The sequence below is a fragment of the Macaca mulatta genome, chromosome 6, assembly GCF_049350105.2.
Source record: "Macaca mulatta isolate MMU2019108-1 chromosome 6, T2T-MMU8v2.0, whole genome shotgun sequence".
Lineage (NCBI taxonomy): Eukaryota > Metazoa > Chordata > Mammalia > Primates > Cercopithecidae > Macaca > Macaca mulatta.
In genome coordinates, this window is record NC_133411.1 from 170,804,522 (window position 1) to 170,829,172 (window position 24,651).

At 35.4% G+C, this 24,651-nt stretch overlaps 1 long non-coding RNA gene across 1 annotated transcript in view; it reads right to left on the reverse strand.

The window, feature by feature from the left end:
* Nucleotides 1-24,651, reverse strand: part of LOC106999024 (uncharacterized) — a 90,397-nt gene that overhangs the window by 13,977 nt on the left and 51,769 nt on the right. Inside the window, exons 2-3 of the long non-coding RNA XR_013394992.1 lie at nt 6,719-6,775; nt 3,044-3,207 (exon numbers count right to left, since the gene is read on the reverse strand). This is a non-coding gene — a long non-coding RNA (uncharacterized LOC106999024). The remainder of the gene's footprint in view (nt 1-3,043; nt 3,208-6,718; nt 6,776-24,651) is intronic.

Sequence of the window (24,651 nt, forward strand, 5' to 3'; positions counted from 1 at the left end):
CCCTCAGCCTTTTGGTACCTGTTTGCTTTTGCTGTTGCCAAAGGTTATTGGGAAACAGCAGAAATGACAGATTGTCTGGAGACCATAAGGCTGCTAGCAGCCCAAGGCAGTCCAGGCAGCACCAGGGAGCAAACTTCTACAGACTGCCAGGCCCTGTGCTCTTTAATCAGGACTGCTAAATGATCCAGGTGGCATGAAGTTTGGGCACCTTAGAATAATGCAGAAAAAATAAGTGAATATTCCCTTCCCAACTGTTCCATTTTGCTCTTCTTCACTCAATATAAAATATTTTGGGGCAAAGGAGACCTGTTTTTAAGGAGGAGTCAATTATCCTCTGTTCATCTATAAGAATACAAAGTAATTACAAACCTAAGGAAAAGCAAAACAAAACAACAACAACAACACAAGAAGAATCTGTTTATCAGACACAGAAAAGGGCAGAAATAGCCACAAGGCTAAAGATTTCTAAAGGCACTTCAAATAGAACGTATGATTTTAACCTCTTATTGTACTTCAGATGATTGTTCCCTGCATGAACTAGGTCAAGTCTCTAGACTAATACTCGGCTCCCTCCGAATGCCTGCCTTAGGGGTGCACTTCAGTCACCCCAATGTCTTTTGCAAACTCTAGAATTCCCATTTTAGGTTTATTTTTAATTCTTAGTACCTCCATTAAATTGAAGGTTTATCTTTCCTTATTCCCCCTTACTCTCTTCACTGGCACCCAGGCTTTCATTTGCCTTGCCTGGTACCCACAGTCTTAGGTCCTATCTGCCCCTTACCACACCTGTCACTGGCTCTCAAGACTCTCTCTGGTCAAGTGGTTCACCAGAGAGATATGTATCGAACATAAAATGAACATCACATTAGAGGCAATGTTAATATGGCGTTGAGTCACTTACAAACCAAGCTGTGATCAACAACAAGGACTATACTCTTAATAGCAACAAAATTTTACTAAAATCATAAGAAAGGGAGTGAATAGAAGGGACAGAATGCACTGGTGAGTTCAGAGGCGAATGCACCCTCATGAGCTTGAAAATCAAGAAAAAATGCTCCTCCATCTACCCCAAATGGACAGGTAAAGCTTGAATAAGCAGTCCAGAAGTAGTGAGTATCCTGGGATGGAGAACAAAAAGACAAAGGTGCCAATTTAGAATCTACTGGGGCACATTGTGAGAACAATGAGGAAATGGTCTATTTAAGCCATTTTTTTTCCAATAGGAGAGCAGTTGTGGAAACTAAGACCATGTTCTAAAATCACGTCTTAATATATGCATTATTCCCATTCACAAAAAGATCTACTAAAGTGCAGTGCTTAGGAGTATGAATTTTACTTTAAAGAGACAAATTTGAAACATCCACTGACATTAGCTATTTGTGTGAACAAGGTTAAATCCTATATCATGTCTATGCCTTATTTTCCTACTTTTTAGAATAGGAATTTATTATTTAGTTTCTAGACAGATTGGGTAAATTGAATGAGGTAATTCATGGAAAAATTAAATTAAATATCTTGCATATAGAATTATTCAATAATTCAATAATTATATCATTAATTACTCAATCATTTGATGTTTCTGAATCATCCATTTGGTTATATTTGCTGTGTTTGACACGAGTACTAGAAGTATGAGTAATATTGAGTTCCTGGACTCATCATCTCATCATCTGTGAGGAAAGAGAGAAGTTAGCCAATAGTTTTAATACCACATCATATGTAATGTATTGAAGGTAAATACAAAAGGCCTCACCCTGATGCAGTGGAATGAGTAACACCTGAAGCCAAAGGGTTTGCAGTGCTGAGGAGCAATACCTGATTCAGGACTAGGAGGTTAGATCGGTTTTCCACAACACGGAAGTAGGAGCTGACAAAACAGAAAGGATCTTCCAAGAAGAAGGAATCATAGGTACCAAGGTCTCCCAAATAGTTCAAATCGACTTAGCCAAATGGTTCACCTGGAGCACACCTGGCCAGGACAGGAGATAAGATTGGAGAGTTTCCCAAGGACCTGACATTCGTTCAAGACTGGTTTAAGTAGTGACGGTGGAGGTTGTTACTTTCTGCGTGAAAATCACAAGAAAAAAAGAAGGAAGGCAAATGACTTCATAGAGTCTGTTATGATGATTAAAAGCATTGGCTTTGGAGAAAGGGAGACTTTGCATTTTAAACACGGTTGTTACCTTCATAGTTTCAGGTAAGTTAACTGGTGCAAATCTCATCTTCCTTATTTGTGAAATGGGGACATTTTCCTCATGGAATTACAATGGTGATTGAATAAGGTAATGCTAACAAAGCAATTAGCTCAGTGCCTGGCCTATAACACAGATTCTATATTTGCTAGCCCCACTTACCACTGATTATTTTATTAATGGAAAAGGCTTTGTTAGAGACGTCACAATGAAAGGGGTGGCCCTTTATAACATGTGGCCCTACTCCTGTAAACATAGCTGGTTTTACCAAAGCTTCAAAACTAACACAAAATTCTTTTAAGTAATTTGCAAGTTGAGTGGCTTAAACGTTATGCTTGAACTAAGATATCACAAAGGAAATATGAGATAACACTTATTAGTTTCTCACTATGTGTCAGGTATGTAGTTACTATATTATCCAATTATCAACCATACTTTACAAATTTAAAAAGAGAAGAATTAAGTAAATTAGGCAAGTCATCATAAATAATCAGTAATTTATTAATTCAGTGTTTGATTTAAAAGGAAAATTTGAATTGCATTATGTAAGCTGAAAGCTCTTATCTAGAAAATCAGAAAGAAATGTAAATTTTAGTGTTGATTGATTAGTGGTAATATTGGACAAGCTCTTTTACCCTCTCCAGCCCTTGACTTCCACATCTGTAAAGTGAATAGATATGTTTGAGGCATGCTAAAAATTTTATGTTTCTATAATTTTATATTAGCTTTCTATAGATGTATCAGTCAAGCTGGCCTTTTCTACATCTTCTTGGGAAATTTCTGAAACAATTTAATTCAAAAAGCTACTAGAAGTTAATGCATTATCCCATCGTAGAATGAAAAATTCCTACCGTTCTTATTCGCACTCCTGACTTCTTTTCCCAGGCAGGCATTACAAATCAATCACCACACTCATTCATGCCAAGACTGGATGAGGCCTGATTATCCCAGTGAAGTCAGAAATGACAGATGAAGTGAAACTTATTTGTCAAGGCATCTGCATAGTGATGAAAACCTAGCAAGGAAAAAAAAAAAAAAACCTGAACCATTTTGAATACAAAGTTTGCTATGCTGAGGTCAAAATACTGTCGTTATTTTTTTACAACTCCTTGAATTCTGCCTGCCATCAATGAAATCAAGCACCATGTAATTCCTACAGCCTTTCCAGTTATCTAGCCTAACATTAATACCTCTCATTTTGTTTAGTAAACAGAGGACGGGCTTCCTGCACTTTGATTATATTCAATTTGGAGCATGATTATATAATGTATAGAGTTAAATGAGTTTTTCTTACATTTATTCATTCGTTATTCAACAAATATTAGCTAATTTGTTTTTATAGATGAGGCAGTGATCTAGGCACTACAAATAAAATATGACGATGACAGACACAGATTCTACAGTTGAAGTTCCTTTTTCACAATAGATAGGCAAAAACTGTAAAATGATATTAGCAGGTTATAGGAACACAGAGTAGGAGTGTATGAGGCATAAAGGAAGTCTTCCTGAACAACATGAAGTTGAGTTCTAGAGGATGTTTAGTATATTAGAGAAATACAGGTAAAAGCAATATGGTTCCATGATAACGGGACATGAGGAACAAATGTCTAGAGCCAAATGAAAGGATGATAAATTAGTGAAGGAGGGAGAATTCAGTAAGTCTCAGGTACAAGGTGAAAAATGGTAAGAGATAAAGTTGAAGAACAATAAAGGGATCTATTAATAAATGTTGTTGGAAACAAATTCAACTATGGATAACTTTTTAGAAATAAAATAATTTAAACTGACTGATGTGGTTTGATTTTGGGCTGGGCCCAGGCCCCCCTTGCTATGTGCAGTCTAGTGACTTGGTGCTCTGCATCGCAGCTACTCTAGCAGGGGCTTAAAGGGGCCAAGATACAACTCAGGCCATGGTTCCAGAGGATGCAAGCCCCAATCCTTGGCAGCTTCTTCATGGTGTTGAGCCTGCAGGTGCACAGAAGTCAAGAATTGAAGTCTAGGAACCTTCACCTGGATTTCAGAGGAGATACGGAAATGCTTGGATGTCCAGGTAGAAGTTTGCTGCAGGGGGGCACTCCTCATGGCAAACCTCTGCTATGGCAGTGAGGAAGGGAAATGTCAAGTTGCAGTCCCCACACAGAGTCCCTACTGGGGCACCTCCTAGTGGAGCTGTGAGAGAGGGCCACCATCCTCCAGACCCTAGAATGGGTTGATCCACTGACAGCTTGCACCATGAACCTGGAAAAGCTGCAGACACTCAATACCAGCCTGTGAAAGGAGCCAGAAGGGAGGCTGTATCTTGCAAAGCCACATGGGTGGAGCTGCCCAAGACTATGGGAACCCACCTCTTGCATCAGCGTGACTTGGATGTGAGACATGGAATCAAATGAGATCATTTTGGAGCTCTAAGATTTGACTGCCCTGCTGGATTTTGGACTTGCATGGGGCCTGTACCCCTTTGTTTTGACCAATTTCTCCCATTTGGAGTGGGTATATTTACCCAATGTCCGTACACTAATTGTATCTATGAAGTAACTGACTTCCTTCTGATTTTATAGGCTTATAGGTGGAAGGGACTTGCCTTGTGTCAGATGAGACTTTGGACTGTGGACTCGAGTTAATGTTGAAATGAGTCAAGACTTTGGGGGACTGTTGGGAAGACATAATTGGTTTTTAAATGTGAGAACATGAGATTTGAGAAGGTCCAGAGGTGGATTGATATGGTTTGGCAGTGTCTCCATCTATATCTCATCTTGAATTGTAGCTCCCATAATTCTCATGTGTTGTGGGAGGGACCCAGTGTGAGGTAATTGAGTCATGGGGCAGGTCTTTCCCATGCTGTTCTCATGATTGTGAATAACTCTCATGTGATCTGATGGTTTTATAAAGGGGAGTTCCCCTGCACATGTCCTCTTGCCTGCCACCATGTAAGACTTTTTTTGCTTCCCCTTCAACCTCTGCCATGATTGTGAGGCCTCCCTAGCCACATGGAACTGTGAGTCAATTAAACTTCCTTTCTTTATAAATTACCCAGTCTTGGGTATGTCTTTCTTAGCAGCATCGGAATGGACTAATACACTGGCTAAACCACATAATTGAAATAGAAGCTGTGTAGTAAGATCACAAGAAATGTAGAAACAAAGCAGTTCCCAGAGATCTCAGTAGCAGAGATTCATGACATCTTCATTAGGGCACAGTCATGGCGTGGCATTGACTCGGTTCTGACCAACTTTAGTCCTTTTTGGCACTCTACTATGTATTCAATTCTTGGAAAAGATTGATTGATCTTGTTTGGTTTGTTTCCTCATTCTCTAGAGCAACACTGTTGCTGACAGTCCTAACAGAACATTATGAAACGGGAGAGGTAATTTCTTCTGAAACAAATATGCATAGGTGCACTATGTAGGCAAAAGGAGCTGCAAAGGACAAAGAGCAACAGACTCCAGACATGCATACCACATCATCATGAGAAATGTGGATGCTAAACTGAAGACAACAGAGTGACACTGGGCAATTCATACAGGAGAATGACATGAGCAGGTCTGCACTGAAGATAAACACTATGAGGTATGGATTATTGGTGGATCATCCTGAAGGCCTAAAGTTATAAAAGTGAGAGATTGTGGATGGAGATCTGAACAAGATAGTAGTAGGAGGAGCAGAGAGAAGAAAACTGGTTCAAGAGATATTAACCTGTAGAAGGAAAAGGGCAAGGAGAAGCCATATGTATTAGAGCAGCTAGCATATTTTCAGGAACAAAGCAATAACTCAGCAAATATCAATTGATATGACATAAACACAGAACACTATGTCTTAGAAGGTGCTTAGTAAATTTTGGCACTTTTAGACATTCTATGCATTACAACACCTGAATTTTTTCAAATTGCTCTTATTTTCTTTACATAATTCATAAAAATTTCTTTACTCCCTCAATCTTCATAGTTGTATTGCCAAATTATAAGTAAGGATGTTTGCATTTTTAGGGAAAATGTAATTGTTTCATTTGAAGAAGAATCTTTAGGTGAGAATTAAATTGAACATTTAGAATAAATAGTTTCAAACATGCAGATGTTGCTTAAAATGCAAGAAGATAGAAAACCTTGGTAGGTGGATATATAAGAGTAACTCTAATAAAATCTTCCAAATTTTATATTTGTTGATGATGATAGCCTTTACGAAGCTCAGATTTCAGCTTTTTTCTCTTCTACAACTGTGACAAATGCAGAAGTATTTTTCACCCATTTTGAGAAAACAAAACAATTTTCTTAGCACACGGAATTTCACAGTAATTAATTGGAAGATATGGAAGTTAATAAGATTTGATATAATCTGATTTGTGTGAATTAAATCATTTTAGTTGTTAAGCTTGTGTAATGGCAGCCCAAATATTAGATAATTCCTTGTTTCTGGAACAAAGTAAGATGAGCAAGGAAAAAAAAAAAAAAAAAAAAAAAGATCACCAAAATGTGTGAAACAAAACCAAAAGAAAAACATTGTAGAAAAAAAGATTGCTTTAGCATACCAACCTGAGTAGGGTGTTGGGAGTTACGGATGAAAATCTATAGTCATCGCCCTATGCACCACTGTTACAAAAGAAGAAAATGAGAAAGTAGAGTCAGGGCTCAGGAGAGTTAGAATTGAAATACAAATTAAATGTAATCATGCAGTGTATTACCACCTATGCACCTGCACAGCTCAAAAACCCATTTCAGCATAAACACAGCAACGGGCTGTTCCATCTGTAACAAGCTGACCTCAAAAGGGAAAATAAAATGATCTATTTTCACAATTGAAGCGTACTCTTGAGTAAAGAAATGTGATTTTAAGGGCATAGTTGGCACAGTGTTGCAATTCAAATGAACTGTTCGTTTGAAAGAATATCATTGATCAATCTCCTTTTATTTTCCTTCCTCTCCTATCCCCTTGTCTTTTTGAACACTGGAAATATAAGATCAAAAATTTGAATTTGAAGGAATAAAACATTAAAACAGAAATGATTCACAATTGATTGAAAATAAGTTTTCCAGTGATGATTTTAAGAACAGTGTATGTAATCATGTCCTATGCTCCAAAGTACAATTGCAATTATTTAGGCAAAAAAAAAAAAAAAAAAAATCACCATTTTCCAGTTACAACACCTACATGGATTTTAATATGAACTCACATGCCATGTGTATACATGGAGTTAATAACTGGTGAGCATCAAGCACTAGAGAATGATTATTTATTCCACCCTCCCAGGGAAGTTTGAGGATCCTGAAACTTATATATTACATTATGTAACATATATATTACATATAATACACACACATATGTGTATGTATGTGCATATATGTAGTCACATACATTCTAGATATATACAATAAAAAAGAAATTGTGGTGCAAAGGAATATTATTCAGACTTAAAAGATAAGAGGATACTTCCATTTGTGACAATATAGATGAACCTGGAGGACATTATGCAAAGTGAAATAAACCAAACACAGAAAGAAAAACACTGCATGACTTTATTTATATGTGGAATCTAAAAACTGATAAATACATAGAAATGGAGAGAGTAGAGAAGTAGTTGTCAGTGTGAGGAGGAGAAAATGGGAAGGGGTAGGTCAACAGGTACAAATTGTAATTATGTAGGATGAACCTATCTGAAGATGCAATGTGCAACAAGAGAACTAAATTTCATATTATACGATATTCAAAAATACATGAGTCAATAATAAAAAATCAATTTGTGTATATATAATACAGTAAATAATTGTGTGTACCTCATACAACTACTTCAGAAATATTCTAGCTAAAAATATCAAAATAGCCCTATGCTTAAAAAAAGTGAAAAAAATATTTTCACATATAACTGTGATGGTTAATACTGAGTGTCAAGTTGATTGAGTTGAGGGAAACAAAGTGTTAATCCTGGGTGTGTCTGTGTGGGTGTTGCCAAAAGAGATTAACATTTGGGTCAGTGGAGAAGGGCTGGAGAAGACAGATCTGCCCTTAATCTGATATGCACAATCTAATCAGCTTCCAGGAAATATAAAGCAGGCAGAAAAACCTGAAAAAGGAGAGAGACAGGGCTTCCTAGATTACATCTTTCTCCCATGCTGGATGCTTCCTGCCCTCGAACATTGGACTCCAAGTTCTTCAGTTTTGGGACTCAGATTGGCTCTCCTTGTTCCTCAGTTTGCAGACAGCCTATTGTGGGACCTTGTAATCATGTAAATTAATACTTAATAAACCCCCATGTATCTATATATGATATATATGTGATGTTGTTCCTATATTTATATAAATGTTGGATTCATTGTTAAAAGACCAGATGGGTGTACAGGCTCCTGGACTACTATATATATATATAAAAAATAAGATATATATATCTTATTAATTCTGTCCCTTTAAGAGAACCCTGACTAATACAGTAACCATTTTCCACTAGTATTCCACTAGTATTTAGGCAGGCAGATACAGTATTCCACTAGTATTTAGGCAGGTAAATACAGTAACCATTTTCTACTAGTACTCCACTAGTATTTAGGCAAGTAGATTAGGATATGTACTAATTAGTAGCAACACTTAAACAAGTGCAATATTGCATTACTGAGATAAAGCACCCTCATTGAAGGCATTGCTCCTTCTTGTTTTTATTAAAATAAAGGAAAAAGAAATATGATTACTAGTATTCATGGGCTTTTTAGCAAGTTTGTTATATTTCTCACATTCTTGATATGTCTGTGATATAAAATATTTCCATTCCAACTGTACCTATACAGGTCACTCATTCATTCATTTTAACATGATTTTAAAGAGAAAGTATTCATTTAAATACTTCTTTGTCAGAAATACATCATCCTCATTGTCTTGAGAAACTGCCCTTTTACAGGTCACCTAAAAATATGAAATTCTGTTTTACATGTGTAACTGAGTAATCAGGAAAAGCTTGGAAGTGAGTTCACTGGAGAGGTAAGTGAACACAAACCTTCATTTCTCTTGAGAGTATCTCCCTAGTGAACTGTAACTTGGCTTCTAATACAGCATAGTCACCGATGGCCATTACATTCAGCTTTTGACTTCTACGACCGGAGTGTGATTGCTAGTAATTATTCAGACTCGTGATCAGTTCAAGTAGTTTAGTTTATTTTTCCCCAGTACCAGCATGCCTACTGGTTGGTTTGACCTCATTCACTCTGATCCCTGGAAGTGCTTCCCACATTGGTGGGTTCAAGCACATTGCTGCAAGCTACCTAAATTCTTAAAGCCTGCCAATGGCCTGCAGTTAAAGCGTTACCACACACTAAAATGGTAAAAATAAATAATCATTCTTACATGTGGGATTTAAAGCTTCTGCAGGTGCTATATAACGCATCTCCTGTTTTAATGGCCTTGGAAATAAGGCATGGAATTGTCTGGATTTAAGATAGAAAAATCCAGTGAGGTGCTGCTGCCATCATCATACTGACTGACAGCCTGCTGTATTGACCACTCAGTAAAATGGGCTGAACTGACAGCAATGTGCTGGCCACAGAAGATGCTGTTCCTACAGCTGGATTCCTTGTTAAAAGACCAGATGATCGTACAGGCTCCTGGACTACCCAGATTTGTATTGTTTAAGGAATGACCATATGTGTTGACTAACTATGGGAACAGATCCAAATATTTAGCAACAAGCTGATCGTATTGTCACACATGTACCTGCCCAGAAAGGGTTCCACATATAGAGGAAAAATCCTTTCTGCCAACAAAACCTGTGCATTCAGTTACATTTCCCTGGGATTGTGAAAGTCTGGAGACTCTTATGCATCCTAATAGTCCTCCTCCTCCTCCTCCTCCTCCTCTCTTCTTCTTCTTCTTCTTCTTCTTCTTCTTCTTCTTCTTCTTCTTCTTCTTCTTCTTCTTCTTCTTCTTCTTCTTCTTCTTCTTCTCCTCCTCCTCCTCCTCCTCCTCCTCCTCCTCCTCCTCCTCCTCCTCCTCCTCCTCCTCCTCCTCCTCCTCCTCCTCCTCCTCCTCTTCCTCTTCTTCTTCTTCTTCCTTTTTTTTTGAGATGAAGTTTCACTCTTGTTGCCCAGGCTGGAGTGCAATGGCATGATCTCGGCTCAGTGCAACCTCTGCCTCCCGGGTTCAAGCGATTCTCCTGCCTCAGCCTCCAGAGTAGTTGGGATTACAGGAATGCACCACCATGCCCAGCTAATTTTGCATTTGTATTAGAGATGTGCTTTCTCCATGTTGGTCAGGCTGGTCTCAAACTCCTGACCTCAAGTGATACATCTGCCTCTGCTTCCCGAAGTGCTGGGATTATAGGTGTGAGCCACCGTGCCCAGCCTAGTCCTCTGCTTCTACCTGTCAAATTTAAACCATCACTGCCTGTGTTTCTGGTATTTGTCCCAGCGGCATACTTGACAAGTTTCTTCTGTGAGAAAGAGAAAGGATAATATATTCAGAAAGAGCTGTATAGAGGGCTTCAAAGTACCAGTAGTGAGCACACACAGGAATTTATTTCACTTTTATCCTTTGAACTGAACAATAGCACAATATGTAATTTTTGATATATGTAATTTCCATAATATTTCATATTATTTAATATACAACAATTCTACTCCTGCTGTTCCCAAACAGTGCACTGAAACACACTAGGGTGTCACAGAAAATTTACATGGGTACTGTGGGATATTATACAATTTTTAGGTAGACACAGATATTATACAATTTTGCACAACTGTGAGTGTGCAAACTATCAGCCTGATGAAGATAGTGTCAATATTAAATTGCTACATCCCTTCAATGATGTCATTTCTTTGCAAAGCTTGGTTTTCAGTAGTTATTGTGATACAAGTTGGTAGTATGCAAAGTCTATGTGTAACAGAAAATGAGAGTAGGAACGTCCAATCTGATTACAAAATTTGGGAACTTGTTCAGTGCCCAAGTTCACCTGGTGTTAGTACACAAATATTTAAGTGATTTGGGAGAATCTACATAATAAATGAAATATACATATATATCTTATTCATGTATATGAATATGTGAATATATGACATACCTTGTTTTTTTTCACTTTGCTTTATTGTGCTCTGCAGATGCTGTGTTTTGTACAAATTGGAGGTTTGTGGCAAGCCTATATCAAGCAAGTCTTTCGGGGCCATTTATCCAACAACATGAACTCACATCATATCTCTGTGTCATGTTAGGGTAATTCTCAGAATATTTTAGACTTTTTCTTTATTATTATATCTGTTGTAATGATCTATGATCTTTGATGTTACTATTTTAATTGTTTTGAAACACCACTAACCACACTCACATAAAACAACAAACTTAATTTATAAGTGTTGTGTGTGTTCTGATTGCTCCACTAATGGGCCTCTCTCTTTTTCTCCTTGGGCCTCCCTATTCCCTGAGACACAAATATACTGAAATTAAGCCAATTTGTAATTCTATAATGGCCTCTAAGTGTTCAAGTGAAAGACAGTTGAACATTTTTCACTTTATATAAGAACTAGTAATGATTACACTTAGTGAAGAAGACATGTCAAAAGCTAAGATAGGCCAAAAGCTGGGCCTCATGCACCAGTTAGGTTGTGAATGAAAAGGAAAAATCTTGAAGAAATGAAAAGTGCTACACCAGTGAAAGCATAAATAATAAGAAAGAGAAACATCTTTGCTGCTGATATGGAGAAAGTTTCAATGGTCTAGATAGATCAAACCAGCCACCACATTCCCTTAAGCCAAAGCCTAATCCAGAGCAAGACCCTAACTCTCTTGAATTCTATGAAGGCTGACAAGAGGGAGGAAGTTGCAGAAGAAAAATGTAATGCTAGCAGAGGTTTGTTCAGGAGGTTTAATGAAAGAAGCCACCCCCATAACATAAAAGTGCAAGGTGAAGCAACAAGTGTTGATGGAAAAGCTGCAACAAGTTATCTAAAGATCTAGGTAAATTAATTGATGTAGGTGGTTACAATACACAATGGAGTTTCAATAGACACAAGAGCCTTCTGTTGGAAGAAGATGCAATGAGGACTTCGGAAGCTAGAGAGACTTTAATTCCTGGCTTCAACCCTTCAAAGGACAGAGTGACTCAATCTTATTAGGGGCTAGTGCACCTGGTAACTTTAAGTTAAAACCAATGCTTATTTACTATTCTGAAAGTCGTACAGCCCTTAAGAATTATGCTGAATCTACTCTGCCTGTGTTGTATAAATGCAGTGACAAAGCTTGCATGAAAGTATATCTATTTACAGCACAGTATGCTGAGTGCGTTCAGTCCACTGTTGAGACTTACTGTTCAGAAAAGCAAAAAAGCCCTTTTAAAAATTACTGCTCATTGACAATGCACCTGGTCACCCAAGAACTCTGATGGAGATGGACAAGGAGATCAATGTTTACATGCCTGCTAATATGCCATCCATTCTACAGTCCATGGATCAAGCAGTGATCTTGACTTTCAAGTTTTATTATTCAAGAAATGCATTTCACAAGGCTACAGCTGCCATAGTTAGTAAATTGTCTGATGGATCTGGGAAAAGTAAAATGAAAACCTTCTGGAAAGGATTCACCATTCTAGAGACCATTAAGAACATTTGTGATTCATAGGAGGAGGTCCAAATAGTAATGTTAACAGGAGGTTGTAAGAAGTAGATTTCAACCCTAATGTGTGACTTAGAGGGGTCCGAGACTTCAGTGGAGAAACTCATTACATATGTGGTGAAAACAGCAAGAAAACTAAAAGGAGAAGTGGACCATGAAGATATAACTGAATTGCTGCAATCTCATGATAACACTTGAAGGAACAAGGAGTTGCTTCCTACGGATTAAAATAGAAAGTGATTTCTTGAGATGGAATCTACTCCTGCTGAAGATGCTGTGAACATTGTTGAAATAGCAAAAAAAAATTAGAATTACATAAACTTAGTTGATAAAGCAGCAGCAGGGGTTTGAGAGAATAGACTCCCATTTTAAAGATGTTCAACTGTGGGTAAAATGCTATCAAACAGTATCACCTGCTAATGATATTTTGTGGTTGTGGAAGTGTCAATTAACGTAGCAAATTTTACTGCTGTCTTATTTAAATAATTTGCCACAGCTAACCCAGACTACAACAACCACCACCCTGATCAGTTTCCAAAAACATTGAGGCATTACCTTCCTGCAACAAAAATATTATGACTCATTGAAGGCTCAGATGATTGTTAACATTGTTTAGCAATACAATATTTTTAATTAAGGTATGTACGTTGTAGTTTTAGACATAATGCTATAACACACTTAATAGACTACAGTATAGCATAAACATAATTTTATAGGCACTGGGATACCAAAAAATTATTACTCGCTTTATTGGAATATTCACTTCATTGCAGTGGTCTGGAAGCATACCCCAATATCTCAAAGGTATACCTTTATTTTACTCATGTATATATGTACACACACACACACACACACACATACACACACACACACTTTTTACTTAACAGTGCTCTGAAAAAAATTACTGAGACTCTAAAGATGCCTTCAATCCCTGGTATACTCTACTATAGGTGCCATTTTATATTATGAAAATACAGAGATCTTAATTACTTCTGGGGATAAAAAAAAAGAAACAACCCATGTAAGCAAATATACAAAAAAAAAAAAAAAAAAAAACAACCCACCACAGTGGCTCACAGCTGTAATCTCAGCATTTTGGGAGGTCAAGGTGGAAGGATTGCTTGAGCCCAGGAGTTTGAGACCAGTCTGTGCAACATAGTAAGAGCCCATCTCTACAAACAATGAAAAAATTAGGCAGGCATGGTGGTGTGCACCTGTGGTCTCAGCTACCTGGGAGGCTGAGGTTGGCGGATTTCATGAGCCCAGGAGGTCAAAGCTGCAGTGAGCTGTGATTGCCCCACTGCACTCCAGCCTGGGTGACCCTGTCTCGAAACTAAAATAAATTAAAATAAAAATAAGAAAATAACTGAAAAAACATGTTCTGCAGTGAATTAAAATAGAATCCTCTAATGAATGACCAAGTCACTAGTTTAGATAGGATTCTACCATCACATATAATTGAAAATGCTGGTGTATATAAAAAAAACTTCAAATTTTTATCTGGAATAATTAATTAATAGATGTTATTTTTAGAGTACTTTTAGGCATATTGAAAATTGAGGTCCAGAGTTCCTATATACCTCCTCCCTCTTCCTCAGAGTTTCCCATATAATTAACATCTTGTGTGATTGTATGTAGTATATTTGTAACAATTGTCCAGAGACCAAATATTGATACACTGTTATTATCTAAAGCTGACATTTTACATTCAGATTCACTTTTTGTTTTGTACAGTCTGTGGGTTTTGAAAAATGAATTATGTCAGTGTCTACCATTAGAATATTATTTTCTCCAAATTTGTGGCTTGTCTTTTCTATCTCTTAACAGTATCTTTCACAAAGTAAATAATAATAATAATTTTAAAGAGGTCAAAAGTATCATTTTTTTCTTTCATGTATGGTGCTTCTAGTTTTGCATCTAAAATTCATCAGCAATCCAAGATCATCTAGAATTTCTCCTATATTATATTTCAGAAGTTTTTGTGTCTCATATCTCACATTTAGGTCTTAGATTCATTTTGAGTTAATTTTTGAGAAAGGAGTAAAGCCAATGTCTAAATGTTTCTTTTGAAGGGAGTACATTTTTTTTTTTGAGCGGAGGCATGTGATGTTTAGTTGTTTATTTAAAAGAAATTTATTAAAAATAACATTTTTTGCCATTGAATATCCTTCTTCTTTGTCAAAGATCAGTTAACTATTATTTGTATGGATCTATTTTTAGGCTCCCTATTCCATGATGCATGATTTATTTTTCTATTATTTAATATCACACTATAATAATTATTGTAAGTTAATAATGATTCTTGAAGTTTAGTAGTGTCGGGCTGACTTTCTTATTCTGCTTCAGTATTGTATCACCTCTTCTGGTACTTTAGCCTTTCTATGAAAATTTCAGAATCAATTGGTCTATATTCATACATTAACTTGCTGTGATTTGGTCAGGACTGCATTGAATTTATGGACGAGGTTGGAAAGATCTGGCATTGAGATTTCCTTTATCAATGAACATAAAATGCCTCTCCATTTATTTAGTTCTTTGATTTTTGTCATTGGTGTTTTGTAGATTTTCTTAAATAAATATTGAATTTGCTCGGATAAATCAGTTTGAATTTTTTTCCTCAGTCCTTTAATTTTGGACTTTATTGGTATTATTATTACTATTACTATTACAGAGGCAAGTCAAGCTTGGTCACCCAGACTGGAATACAGTGGCATGATTATAGCTCACTGCAACCTGGAAATCTTGGGCTCAAGTGATTCTCTCATCTCAGCCTCCCAGTTAGCTAGGACTACAGGCATGTGCCACCATGCCGGGCTAATTTTTTAAATGTTTTTCTAGAGATGAAGTCTTCCTATGTTTCCAGGCTGGTCTCAAAATCCTGGACTCAGGCAATCCTCTTACCTTGGCCTCCCAAAGCACTGGGTGGAGCTCATTTAATAGTGTGTTTTAATTTCGAGTGCAAATTGCTCATTGCTAGCATATAGGAAAGTAGCTGACATTTTGTTTGTTTGCTGTTTTCTTTAATAATTTAAACTTTTATTTTAGATTCAGGATACACATGTGCAGATTTATTACATGGGTATATTTGCATGATGCTGAGGTTTGGGGTATGATTGATCGGATCACAAGGTACTAAGCATAGCACCCAATAGTTTGTTTTTAACCCTTGAATCACCCTTTCCCTACCTCTCCTGTCTAGTAATCTCCAGTGTCTATTGTTGTCGTCTTTATGTCCATGAGTGCCCAATGTTTAGCTCCCACTTATAAGTAAGACTATGTGGTATGTGGTTTTTTGTTCCTACATTAATTTGCTTAGAATAATAGTCTCCAGCTGCAACCAACCACGCTGCTGCAAAAGACATGATTTCATCCTTTTTTAGGGTGGTGTAGTATTCCGTGCCATATATGAAATACATTTTCTTTATTTAATATATCAATAGGCACCTACGTTGATTCCATGTCTTTGCTATCATGAATAATGTTGTGATAAACATGCAAGTTGATATGTCTTTTCTGTATAGAGCAATGTATATTCTTTTGTATATATACTCAGTAATGGGATTGCAGGTCAAATGGTTGTTCTGTTTTAAGTTCTTTGAGAAACCTCCAAACTGCTTTCTACTGTGGCTGAACTGATTTATGTTCCCACCAACAGTGCATAAATGTTCCTTTTTCTGTGCCGCCTCACGAGCATCTTTTAGGAAAAAAACTATTTAATAATAGCCATTCTAACTGGTTTGAGATGGTATCTCATTGTCGTTTTGATTTGCATTTCTCTGATGATCAGTCATGTGGAGATTTTTTTCATGTTTTTTGGCCACTTGTATATCTTCTTTTGAGAAATATCTGTTCATGTCTTTTGCTCTTTTTTTTGAAACTTTAGAATTCCTTTATTGAAAGATACTTGCTGATCAATATTTGCAAATCATATATCTGATAAGAAAACTGTATCTGGAATATATAAGAACACTTATAACTCAATAATAAAAAAAAAACCAGAACAATTTAAAAATGTACAAAGAACTTGAATAGACATTTTCCCAAGGAAGATACACAAATGGCTAACAAGAATATGAAATGATGCCCAACATCATTAGTCATCGGGAAAAGAAAATCAAAACCACAGTGAGATACCACCTCATTGCCATCAGGATGTCAGACAATAACAAGTGTTATCAAGGGTGTGGAACAATTGAAACCCCCATATATTTTTGGTGAGAATATAAAATGGTGCAGCCCCTGTGGAAAGCAGACTGGCAGTTCCTTAAATAGTTAAACACATAGTTACAAGATAACCCAGTAATTCTACTTCTGGGAATATACCCAAAGGAATTCAAAGGAGGGACTCAAACAAATATTTGTACACCGCTGTTCAGAGCAGCATTATATACAAGAACCAAAAGTTGGAAACAACCCAAATGTCCATCAACTGATAAATGGATAAAATAATATGGCACATTCACACAATGGAATATTATCTGGCCACAAACGGGAATAAAGTACTGATTCATGTTACTTCAAAGAAAAAAAAAGAGTTTTAGTTTCAGGGGTACTGTGCAGGCTTGTTATATAGGTAAATTTCATGACACATGGGTTTAGTGTACAGATTATTTCATTGCCAGGTAATAAGCATGGTACCTCATAGGTAATTTTTCAGTCCTCACCCTCCTCGCACACTCTGCCTTCTTCAAGTAGGCCCTGGTGTCTATTGTTCTCTTTTTTGCATCCATGTGTATTCAGTGTTTTGCTCTCACTTATAAGTGAGAACATAAGGTATTCGGTTTTCTGCTCCTGCATTAGTTCACTTAGTCTAATGGCCTCCAGCTCCCTCCACGTTGCTGCAAAGCACACGACCTCATTCGTTTTTTATAGCGGCATAGTATTCCATGGTGTATACGTACCAAATTTTCTTTATCCAATCCACTGTTGATGGGCATTTATGTTGACTCCATGTCTTTGCCATTGTGAATAGTGCTGCGATTAACATAACTTATGTATGTGTCTTTCTGGTATTTTTTGCCCTTTATTAAAATGAAGTTATTTGTTTTTTGCTTGTTCAATTGTTATGTATCTTATAGATTCTGGATATTAGTCCTTTGTCAGATGCATAGTTTGCAAATATTTTCTCCCATTCCATAGGATATTCTGTTGACTCTGTTGATAGTTTCTTTTGCTGTGTAAGCTCTTTTGATTATTATGTCCCACTTGTCTTTTTATGTTTTCTTCTGAGGACTTAGTCATAAAATATTTCCCAAAGACGATCTCCAGAATGGTGTTTCCTAGGTTTTCTTCTAGGATTCTTATAGCATGAAGTCTTACATTTATATCTTTAATTCCATCTTGAGTTAATGTTTATTCATAGTGAATGGTAGTGGTCTAGTTTCATTCTTCTGCATATCGCTAGTCAGCCATTCCAGCACAATTTGTTGACTAGGGTCTTTTCCTCATTGTTTATATTTGTGGATGTTGTAAAAGATCAAGTGGCTATAGGTATGTGACTTTATTTCTAGGTTCTCTATTCTCTTCCATTGGTTAATGCTGTGTTTCCCTACTAGTACCATGCTGTTTTCGTTACTATAGTATTATAATATAGTTTGAAGTCAGATCATGGGATGCCTCTAGCTTGTTCTTTTTCCTTAGAATTGCTTGGGCTATTCTGGCTCTTTTTTTGGTTCCATATGAGTTTTAGAATGGTTTCTTTCAGTTCTGAGAAAAATGACATTGGCAGATGATAAGAATAGCCTTGAATATGTAAATTGCTCTGGGCAGTATGGCCTTTTTAATGATAATGATTCTTCCAATTTATAAGCATAGAATGTTTATTCATTCATTTGTGTAATCTCTGATATCTCTGAGTAGGGTTTTGTAGTTCTCCTTGTAAGGCTCTTTCACCTCCTTTGTTAGATGCATTCCTAAGTATTTTATTTTTTTGTAGCTACTCTACATAGGATTGCGTTCTTGATTTGGCTCTCAGCTTTAATATTATCATTGTATAGAAATAGTACTTATTTTTGTATGTTGACTTTTGTGTTCTGAAACTTTACTGAAGTCATTTATCAGTTCCAGGAACCTTTGGCAGAATCTTTAGGGTTTTCTAGGTGTAGAGTCATATTGCCAGTGAAGAAAGTTAGACTTATTTTTCTATTTGGATACATTTTATTTCTTTCTTTTGCCTGATTGCTCTGGATAGGACTTCCAATTTTCATATATTAATCTTTATTCTTCAACCATGCTATAGTCACTTACTAAATCCAAGAGTTTTCTTCTGTTAATTCTTTGGGATATTCTACATAGACAATCATCATGTCATTTGTGAACAAAGACAGTTTTATTTCTACTTTCCCAATCTATCTTTCTTTCCCTTTTAAACATTTTATTTTACTTTTTTTTGTTGATGTTGTCTTAGTGTTGGCTACAATTTCCAGTATGATGTGAATAGGGGTGGTCAGAGGTGACTTCCTTGTCCTGTTCCTGATCTTAAGGGAAAATATTCAGTTTCTCACCTTTAGGTATGATGCCAGAGGCAGGTTTTATGTAGGTGTTCTTTATGAAGTTGAGTAACTTTCTCTCTATTCCTAGATTGCTGACAATTTTTATTGTGAATAGGTGCTGTATTTTGTCAAGGGTTTTTTCTGCATCTATTGATATGATAATATAATTTTTCTTCTTTAAGGCATTGATGTTATGGATTATATTACTTGATTTTTGAATGTTGAACCAGCCTTGCATACATGAAATAAATCCCACTTAGTTGTGGAGTATAATTCTTTTTATACACTTTTTTTGATTGATTAATGTTTTATTGAGAATTGTTGCATCTATGCTCATGAGGGATATTGGTCTGCAGTTTTGTTTCTTGAATGTTTTTACCTGGTTTTGCTATTGTATTATGGTAAGTTGGCTTCATCAGGTGAGTTAGGAAGAGTTAGTTATAAGTTTCCTCTGCTTCTATTTTTTTGACATGATTGCAGAAATATGACTTGTGTCTTGTTTGTGGAATTCATCAATAAAAACAGCAGGGCCTAGTAGTTTCTATTCTGAAATGATAAGAGTTAATGATTCATTTTTTAATAATATAGTTATTTATTATTTAGACTATTTAGATGGTCTTTTTCTCCTTGTATGCATTTAATCAATTTTATCAATCTTTTCAAAAAAAGGTTTTCAAAGAAGGAAAAATCTCTTTTGCTTTTCTGTTATCACTTTCATTGATTTATACTACTTTAAAAAGTGTATCTTCCCACTTGATCCATGTTTATGTCATTCTTTCTTTCTCTGTGGTAGAAGCTTAAGCATTGATTTTAGGTTTTTAAAAATTTTCTATAATACGCATTCAATGCCACAAATGTTTCCCTAAGTACTGTTCTCATTGTATCCATACATTTTCAAATATTGCTTTTTAAAATTTTCATTCAGTACAATTTTTTAAAATGTCTCTTATGACTTTGTTGTGATGCATTTGATATTAGAATTTGTGGTTTAATCTCTACATATTTTGGAAATTCCTAACTATCTTTTTGTTATTGATTTCTAGATTAATTTAATTGCACTTCCAGAACATACTTTGTATGATTTTTATTCTTTTAAATTTGTAGGTAAGTTTTATGCCAAGTATATGATCTGTCTTGGTGAACTTTTGAGCTTGAGCATAATATATGTTTTGTCTGTTGCTGCAAGTATTTTATACACGTCAATTAGATATCATTGTTTGATCATACTATTTATTTAAAGTATGTATTTATTCATTTATGACCTGTTGAATCTTTCAATTACTGATAGGTAGTGAAATCTCCAACTATAAAAATGAGTTTATTTACTTCTCTTTGAAATTATAACAGTTTTTCCTTCATGTATTTTGATGCCTCATCTTAGATGAATGCAAATTAATGATTAGTATGTCAACTTGGAAAATCAATCCTCCTCTCTATCCTGATAATTATCTTTGTAGTATTTTGTAAATCTTTGTAATTCTTTCTAATTCTCTCTGTAAATTTCAGATACAGAGGCCACTCAATGTATCTGAAATTAATAAGCTAATCCAGCTTTCTCTACTTTTGTGTTAATATGATATACCCTTCACCATAAATGTTCTTTTAATTTGTATCTTTATATTAAAAATAGATTTCTTACAGAAAACATAAAGTTGGGTCCTCTTTTTTTTTATCCATTCTGTCAGTCTGTCTTATAATTAATGTATTTAGAACATTCACTTGTAATGTGATTATTGATATATACATAATTGAATAATATCTACTATATTTGTAACTCTTCAATTGATTGCACTTGATATTTGCTTACTTTCTAAATCTTGTCCTCCTTTCTGCCTTCTTTGGATTTAATTGAGCTTTATATATCATTTATATCATTTTATTTTTGTCTATCATTTATATCGTTTCTATTTTGTGTTTATTTTTATTTTAAATTAATATCTCATATATATGTGTGTGTGTGTGTGTGTGTGTGTATAATCTCACTATGTTCCTGGGCTTGTCTTGAACTCTCAGCCTCAAGTGATTCTTGCACCTCAGCTTCTCAAGTAGCTGGGACTATAGGCCACCATACCCAGCTAATTTTTTATTACAAAAAATTATTTATAGATAGGGTCTTACTATATTGTCCAGCCTACTTGTCTCTTAACAGGTAATTGTGTTTCCTTTTTATTTTCCTTTATTGACTCTCCTAGGTTTGAAGTATGCATTTAAGACTATTTTAAGCTCACTTTCAAATAGCATTATATCACTTAACAGATAATACAAGTAACATACACTATCCTCAATTCTACCCTTTTCCTTATAACATTACTACCATTTATTTTATGTACTCATAAGCTGTAATTACCCCACATATCCTGCTATTACTATTTTGAACAGTTATGTATTCAATTTGTCGAGTAAGAGAAAGTAAGTGTTCTATTTTACTTTTTTTATGCCTTATCTAATGACTTTTGTTTTTATGTAAATCTGAGTTTATGACACATTATTTTCCTTCTCTCTGAAGAATTTCTCTTACCTTTTTTTTGCAAAGCAGGTCTATTGGTAACAAATTCTCAGTTTTTATTTGTCTGAGAAAATTCTTACTTTTCTTTCACTTCTAAAGAATGACTGTTGGATATGGAATTGTAGGCTGGTTGTTTGTTTCCTTTTACACTACAAGTTTTTCATTCCACCCTTTTCCTTGCTTGAATGTTTTATGAAAAATTCTGATGTAATTCTTCTTCTTATGTTCTATAGGTAAAATTTGTTATTTCCTTTAAAATCTTTCAAAATTTTCTCTTTAATTCTCTGCATTTTGAGTATGATGTACTCAAGTGTGGATTTTTTGGTATTTATCCTGCTTGGTGTTTTCTGAGTTTGTTGTATCTGTGGCATAGAGTCTATCATAAATTTAGAGAAATTTTCATTCATATTGCTTTATTACTTCTTTCTGTTTTTCTCCTTTTTTGGTAGTCCCATTATACGTGTTATATCTTTTGTAAGTGTTCCATAGTTCCTGGATATTATGTTGTTGTTATTTTTTACTCTTGTTATTTTCCTTTTTATATTTCAGTTTGCAATGTTTCTATTGACATATCTGCAAGCTTACTGATTCTTTCCTTGTCCATGTACAATGTACTGGTAAGCTGATCAAAAACATTCTTCATTTTTGGTACATTATTTCTATGTTTTCAATTTGCTTTGATTCTTTATTAGTGTTTTTATTCCACTTATTAGATTGCCCATATTGTCTACCTTTTCCATGACAGACCTAAGCATATTAATCCTAGTTATTTTATTTATTTACTTTTTTGAGACAGAGTCTCGCTCTGTCTCCCAGGCTGGAGTGCAGTGGCATGATCTTGGCTCACTGCTACCTCCTTCTCCTGAGTTCAAGCAATTCTCGTGCCTCAGCCTCCTGAGTAGCTGGGATTACAGGCACACATCACCACTCCCGGCCAGTTTTTTTTGTATTTTTAGTATAGAAGAGGTTTCACCATGTTGGCCAGGCTGGTCGCAAACTCCTGACCTCAAATGATCTGCCCACCTTGGCCTCCTAAAGTGCTGAGATTACAGGCTTCAGGCCCCATGGCCAGTCAATCATAGCTATTTTAAATTTCTATCTGATTACTCCAACATTTTTGCCATATGCAAGTCTAATTTTATATTTACTTTGTTTATTCAGATAGTGGTTTCTTTCTTGCCTTTTAGCATGTCTTTTTTGAATGCTGGACATGACATTTTGGGTAAGAGGAAATTGAAGTCCATAGGTCTTTACTGTGAGATTTTAAAATTTATGTATTTGAATGGAATTTAGGCCTAGTTCAATGTGTGCATCAGCTGTAGGTGTCAAGGGCTTCCATTTCTTCTAGTGTCCTTGTTTTGTCTCTGCTATTGACTTTGGGCTTCCCTAGAAACTCCTTCTTAAATGGAACGTGTGTCTGGAAGCTCTCTAAGTTGTAATTTCCTGTTACTCAGTATATGAAGCGATGTTGATGTGGTGATAAGATACCAGGAAAGGAAAACATTCTATAATCTATACCATTTATTTATTACTGGTGAGACACAGTTCTTGTGCTGTGACTTTCATAATAGTTTCTTAGTTTTTTTTTTCCTCTCCTTGTGTAAAACAGTAGAGATAAAAGTTTACTAATGGATCTTTTCCAGGTTAAATATGGCCTTCTAAATGTAGTTATTTGAGAGTTGGCCTTTATTTAAAATAAATAAAAAAATAAAAAGAACGATGCTCTGGATGTATTTCAAAATGATGACTTTCCTTCTTTGCATATGTTACAATGGTTACCTTTTCCCATCTTCTTACAAAAGATATGATCAGATTTTTCTCAGATACTCACAGTGAGAACCTGATGGGGGTCCTGATAGTAAAACTCGTGAACGTGTGAGAACGACCTAGGACTGTATCCTCCATAGTGTTAAACTCTCAAGTTAGTTCATAGTGAGCCTCCAACAACTCATCAGTTAGGGTGTAGATATTCATGGTTGTATTGTTTCTGTCATTGGGCTTCTGCTCCTGGCAAGCTGTGATTCTCTATTTCTGCTTCTTTTTCAATTTTTCAGGTCATCAGTTTGCACTGACACTCCAATTCTCTGATGAATCTAAGAATAGTTGTTCCTTTTCAGTGTGTTTAGATTTTTTTCTTGTGGTAACATGGGAGTGATGACTTCCAAGCCCTGCAAAAATCAAGAATCTAGAAATTTTGACAGACAATAATTACTCTTTTAAAGGGAAATCTAAATAAAGCAAGTGGTTTTGATGGCTTAAATTAAATGCCATAATTTCCATCATAATAAAGAGTTTCTTTTAATAAAAGGGGAAATATTCTGACTTAGCTAACAGCCTTATTGACTTTCATCATCATTTCTCAAGCTCCAATTAAGGGTATAAAGTTCAATTACATAAATATGAAAAATAACAGTTAAAGAATATTAATGAATTGGTTTCTATGTGCCTGCTTTTGTAGTAAGAACTTTGCATTCAGCACCTTACTAAGACCACACAACAGTTCCAAAAGATGTTAACAGCATCCTTAATTTTCAGGTGAGAAGAAAAGCCATACAGAGTTTACATTATTTAATTAAGGTCTCACAAGTCAGAGATAATACAGATAGAGTTTGAATTAGATGAATCTTACTTCAACGCTAGCTGTCTGATAATGCCTTTTAAGTTTTATTTCCTCAATGTAAGAGAAATCTATTGTTTAACTATTGATTTTATATATATATATATAGAGAGAGAGAGAGAGAGTAAACTATTGATTTTATATATAGAGTAAACTCTCTCTCTATATATAAAATTATATATATAACTATAAATGAAACACACATATATAAACTTATAAATGAAACTAAAAAATATCCTGGGTGAAAGAAGCCAGGCAGAATAGACTACATAC